A 6,537-nucleotide genomic window follows, 5' to 3' on the forward strand; every position below is an offset into this window, starting at 1 on the left:
TATTTCCTGTACTTTGTCTTGTGGAGAGGAGAGAAGCTTCCACATTGTCTACTCCGCTTTTGGAAATATGTTTAAAGGTACTTTTCTATTGTAATTTTTTAAAAATAAAACCAGTGATTATTATAAGTTACGTGCAGAGCATCGTCGCGTGCTGTGTATCTGGTTAGGAAGAGGGAGAAGGATCCCAACACGCGCCCTTCGGGGAACAGCAGCCTCCTCTTCCCTGGGGGTAGTTGAAGGAAAAGCTCCTGAGGGGCGATTTTTCAGGGCAGATACCGTCGTCCCGCCTGGCTCGCTTGGATCTCTAGGAAAGCTCCAAAATCCAGGCTGGAAGGATCAGCAGGCTTTAAAGAAATGACTCCAAGTTTACAAAGATGTTATCGGTTAGTTTTTAAACCTACTAATCTTGGCACTGAGCACAGGAGCTAGGCTGCAATTTTCCATGAGCTCAGCCACAGCAGAGGCAAACGTAACCTAGAGACGAAGTGCCAGATTTTTTTTTTTTTTTTTTTTTTTTAACACGCTGAGATTTTTGAAAAACTCGGTTCATAAGCCCAACCTAGAAATTCTTCCTCCTTCCTCCGCTCCGCCCCCGCCCTGATAAATGTGACCAGCGTCCCCAGGAGCCTCAGCCAACAGGCCAGACTCCGAAAACAAAGTACCAGGAACAACCTCCGGCTTAGCAAACGCAGGAGAACGGTGTGTAAAGGACATTATTAAAACAGGCTACAAACTGCGGAGGGCGGAAGAAAAAGGCATGGTGGTGTTACTTGAAACCCCCGGCTGGCCGGGATGAGCCGGGAAGTTAAGCCCTTGATGTTGGATGCTAATCCTCCCGCGGCCACCGCAAGTCACAGCTTTCTTTCCGAGTTGCGTTCAGGGGAGAGGTTTGTTGGCAGGCCCGGGGTAGGAAGGGAAGAGAGGGACGAGCTGCGAGCGCAACGCCAGCGTATTGCTCAGCCCAGCTGCTGTTCAGAGCGGTGCTAACTGGCCGACACCACTGTCGCAGGCACCGCTTTAGCGAGACACGCAGATGCTTTCCGGAGCGGATTCAACAGCAAACATCCTCCAGCTAAGAAAGCGATGAAACATGCACGCATCCTCCTGGACTTTGCCTGGGCACATCATCTGCTCCGAGATCTGCCCTGCGAAAGGAAGCGGGGCCTTCCCGAAAATATTTAACCTCTTGAACCGTTTTTGTTTTTTTTTTTTTTAAAATTTCCCCTGTAAGCCAAAACGCTTTCGGCTCTGTGCTGATCGGCGTTGCCCTCATCGGCGAGGGGCGGGAGCGGCAAGCCGCTCGCCCGGCCCCAGCGTCCCCTTTGCCCGTGGTGACCTTTCCCCATGCGGCCGGGGGAACATTCCTTCCCCGTGACCGTCGGGGCACTTACAGGAAGGCCCGAGCTGCTGGCTGACACCGAGAGATTGCAAAACGGGACCAGGGACTCCCGGGCCAGCGCTGCCATCCGATACCAGGGATGAGTCCCAGGGGGTACGAACAGGCGGAGCTGGAAAAACCAAAATGAGAAAATTTCGCACTCTCATTGTTTCCACTTTCCCAAGTCTCTCTCTCCCCATCCCCCTAACAGCCAGGCTACGCTCGGGGATGGGGAGATGCGAGCGGCTCCTTCCTGCGTCCCTGCGCAGAGGTTTGCTGCCCCGAGGCTGGCCGCTGACGGGCAGCAGGCTGGAAGCGACGGTGAAGGCAGGAAAAAGGCCGGTAGGGTCTGCGGAGAAAACCACAGCGCTAACTCCCCACATCGGACGGACACAACCGAGCGGCGGAGGAACGGGAACAAGACGGGAGGAGGAGAGCTGTATCTCCCAGAGGATTGTACGGGGGGACAGGCAGCCTGTGCAGGCAGCAGTGAAGGCAGCCCGGCGGCAGCGGCCGGGAGTAGGGGATCGTGCCGCGGGAATGGAGTCGGGCCAGCCGGGGCAGGGAGAGCAAAGGGCAGACAGAGCCGGCGCCGAGGCCGGCCGGCAGCACCCGCAGCCCGGACGGGGCAGGGAGGAGGAGCGAGCCCAGCACCCGCTCCTGCGGGCCTCCTCGGGAGAGCGGGGGAAGGAATAACAAGGCCGGGAGAGGAAAGATGAGATAGCACCGGGGTTTGGCCAGGCGGCTTTAGAGGCTGAGACACAGGCTGGGAGGGAAGCCGGCGGCTAAGCACGAAAAGGTGGCTTTGTGAGGACAGCTGGGACCAGGGCGAGGGTGCGGCGCTCACCGTGGATTTGCTCCCCGATTCTCGAAGCTTGGGGAAATCGAGAGGTGTCACCAGCAAGGGCTATCGCACTGCCTGAGCGCTGCCAGGCGAGGCTGCCTTGTGGTCCCTGCCAGCACAAAAAGGCTCCGCGCACCCGGGAAAGCGCGCAGCTAGAGCATCGGCCGTCCCAGCGCCCCGGGAAGGACGGGGATAACTGCACGCAGGGGATTGCACAGCGCACCTCAAAGCCTGAAGTTTGCCCTCGGGCCGAGCCTGCAGCCCAGAGCCAGGGCAGCCACCCCCAGGCCAGGCAGCGCCTGCTCCGGGGAGACATTTCAAGCCAGGGAGACGAGCAGGGTGCCCCAGATGTGTGCCCAGCAACTGCAGGCTGCCCGGAGAGCCAGGCTTCAGCCAACATTTAAACGCCGTTATCTGCCTCGCTGCCACGCTCAGGTTAGCAACCAAGATGATGGCGGAGCTTAAAAAGCAAAGCGAAGAAATACCATTAGCAGATCCCTGAAATGCTTCTTCTAAAACACGGGGAAGTCAACCATTAGCAGAGTCTGGACTTCATCTCTGCGGTCTCCATAATTAATAACTAGCTCAGGAGGGAACGGAGAATACGGCGTAACTGATGCAGGCAGGAAGAAATCGCGCAAGTACTTCAGGCCTTGGATGTAAGCCCAGAAGCGCAGGTATAGTCAAAAAATTAACTTAATGGAAGGACAACCTCCTGCCTTAACCATCCTTTTCCCCTACTGTGCTTGCACTCTGCACAATGTCCAACCCACGAGGCTGGTGGAGTCCAACACGTGGGTCCCAACCACAGAAGCGCTGATGGGTTTTCAGAGTCACGGCTGTTTTTTTTTTGGGCTGCTGGGTAACACAGAGGCCGCTGCACACACTTGCAAACCAAAGCAGCAGACAGCAAGGCAAGGAGAAACAAGGAGAACTGCTCTTACAGCAAGCCGGGCGGCACCGAAGGAACCGGGGCTCGGACCCACAGGAGCACGTGGGTAAAAGGGGCCGCAGGAGGTCTCTGATCCAACCTCCCTCTCGCAACAGGATTGCTGCCAATAAGAGATCTGGGCAGCCTGGTCTTGTCTGGGCGATGCGCGTAACCTCCATGGATGGAGACACCTCGCCGCCAGCCTTTTCCTAATATCCAAGCCAAACTTCCCATGTTCCCCTATTACGTCATCTGCCACAGCTGCCAAAAAGACTTTGACCGCATCACCTTCCTAATTGCCCTTCACATTGCTATACCTGTGATTAGATATGCCCCCAGCTGCCTCTTCACCACACCGAGCTGTCCCAGCTCCCCACTCTCCTCCCAGGCCCTCTGCCCCCAGCCCTGACCAGCCCAGGAGCCCCAACCAGACCCTCCCCAGCATCCCTGCATCCCTCTTGGATATGGGGAGAGGCCCAAACTGGACACGGTTTCCAGGTGTGACCTCCCCAGCGCTGAGCAGAGAGCCAACAGCTTCCCTTGCCCTTGCCGGAGCGGCACAGGCTGCGTTCGCCTCATTCGGGAAGAGAGCAGCTACAGCCACGCAATACCCAGCACGACGGAGAAGCTGCCTTCCCGCCGAGAGCCCTGCTGTGTCCAGACAAGCTCTCTCTTCTGGGGAACTGCCATTCTTCCTTACCTGCCTTACAGGGATGTGTCCGGAGAGCCTGCGCAGGACTGACAAGACAGACAGGGTTAGGAACGCACCTACGGAGCCCGAACATCAGACCCGAGAAGCAGCGCAGAAGCAGACCCTCTCTCCCCTGGGAGGAGATCGAGCCCCAAACCACCTGGCCTTCCGCATTACAACAAAATGCCGGCCCAGGGCTCCCGGCTGGTGCGGCGCTGCCTTTTGCAAGCACCCCTAGAGCCAGGCCGGGCAGTGCTGTGGCAACGCCAGCTACCCGAGGTGGCCGGGAATGCTGTTTTCAGCTTGATCCCTCTCTTGCCGACAACTCAGCGGCGGGTCTTGACAATCTAGCTGTATCCCTGACTTTGCCAGCAGTAGAGAGCCAGTACCAGCAGATCGGGGTCCAAGCTCTCCTCTCCCTGACGGTCGTTAGCGGTTAGCCTTGCCGGTCTTAACCAGTCAACAGTAATCACTCAACCCTACTGGACATCCTCCCCTAGATGCAGTAGCTGCCAGAGGCCCCCAAGGCACTAACACACAAAGGAATTTGGGCCTGGTACATTAGCAACGACCGGAAAGCAAGCAACAAAGCTGGAAATAATGAGATGTCAGTACCATCGTTGCTTCTAGTCATCTGCAAACGCAGCCCCTCCTCATCAGCAGGTACCGGCAGCCCAGCTCTCCCCGGTGGCCCTGCACCGCCTGCCCGTGCTCATCGGAAGTGACAGCCCTCGCTGGCTACATCCACGTGCAGGGTCTTTACACCATTTGTCAGGGCTCCCTTGCCTCTCTCTCCTCTGCTCTCTAAAAGCCTTGAATGATCATGATGAATTATAGATTAGCTCTGGTACACATCGCCTTATGTCAGTTTTCTCAGTCAACCATACAAAATCCTGCTGTTTTCCATCTGCTTCCAGAATGATCATCATAACGGAGCAGGAGGTGGAATAACTCTTCAGTCAGAGCAACTTTTAGGAGAGAAGCCAGCAGAGCTCCACGTTTAGAGGTGCGACACCCCTGGGCTATTCAACCTGTACCTTAAAAAAAACAACAGTGCTTTTATTTTGGGGGTGAGGCGGAGCAGACGAAATAAAAGGTCTGCTTCACCTGTACACACACAAAGAAGTCCTAACGAGCTCCTCCTGAAGGGCCAGTGCAGCCCCCGATTCCCCGCGGGCAGGTATGCCGACATTGCTACCGGGTGCCCTACGAGGATACCTTTTCAGAAGCAAATCCTAGACCAGCAACGCCTGGCTAGAGAGGAAGAGCTCACCCCACCGGCTCCCTCCTCCTCGAGGGGGAAACAGAGGACGGAGCACACGTCTCTGGCTGCTTGCAGACCTCAAAAGAGCTGCGTTCTCTTGGGAATAGCTCTAGCGACTGCCGCAGATACCGTCCCTTGCAGCCACAGGCTCAAGATGCAATTGTGCAAGCGAAAGGATGATGTAGACAGCCAAGATGTATCTCGGAGAGCGTCCTCCTTTTCCCTGGGGCCCCGTCCGTACGTCCATCAGCATCGCAGGGGATGGGAGCTGAATGCCTCTCGGCTCCTGGCTGGTACGGCAGGGGAAGAAGAGAAGGATGCTGCATCAGAAGAACTGCTCATCAGCGCCTGCATTCCTCCATTGGCCCAGAGGGTTAGAAAGGCTCAAATGGCAGCCCCACCAGGATCCACACACCGAATCCCGGAGCTGAGGGACCAACGTCCGTGCTGGACGGGACATGCATCACCTGAGGAGCCTCAGGAGAGCGGAAGAGGCGAGTCCTCACCTGGCAGGGACAGGTAAAGACCGCACTGAGATGGGTTTGCCAAAGAGCCTTCCTGAAATGCATGAGACGAAGGTGCCGGCCATGGACTAGATGATCATTGTACGTAGAAAATAGAATTCTGAAACAGAATCATAGAATCGTTTAGGTTGGAAAAGACCTTTAAGATCATCAAGTCCAACCGTTAACCTAGCACTGCCAAGTTCACCCCTAAACCATGTCCCTAAGCACCACATCTACACGTCTTTTATTCTATGTGCTATCCCCTTATCTTCCTGGTTAGCAACAGACGCTTCCAGGGAAGGAAGAGAAAAATGGAGTAACAGGCCCGTGGCCCCCAGGAGAGAACATGATGCCTCTCAGCAGCCCTTCGCACTGCCAGACTGAGGGAAGAAGAATTTTGCCAAAGAAAGCAAGCTGAGGGCATGATGGTTTTGGCCACTGGCAGAACCATCTTGCCAGACACAGAATACATGAGAACACCCTGGAGGAAGATGAAGTAGGTTTAAGTTTTTAACAGCTGTGAACTCTTATGCTGAATTTCAGCGAAAAGCCTGATTTGGACATTACGCTGTGAAGAGACTGAAGAGGACTGGAGCAGTACCAAAATGCTTTCAGCAAACAGACTCCCGCTGATATAGTCTGAGACGTTTTCAAGTTGCACCATTAGATTTTTAAGAGGTCTTAGAAAAAACCTGTAAGGACCGCTGGGAGCATCTTCGATAAAGAAACAAAACCCAACTCCTGAATCCCACACAAAAGAGAGGAGCTCACGCTTATTTTCTGAACTTGTTTTCTTCACGACTGCTTGTCTATATTCCATGTCACCTCTAACGAGCCAATGTGAGCTTCCCGTCAGGTATTTTTGAGACTGTACCCTAACAAGTTGTAAAACTTATTACGCCCTCTTTGCTAGTACAGCAGAG

Source organism: Calonectris borealis, chromosome 4 (genome assembly GCF_964195595.1).
Source record: "Calonectris borealis chromosome 4, bCalBor7.hap1.2, whole genome shotgun sequence".
NCBI lineage: Eukaryota > Metazoa > Chordata > Aves > Procellariiformes > Procellariidae > Calonectris > Calonectris borealis.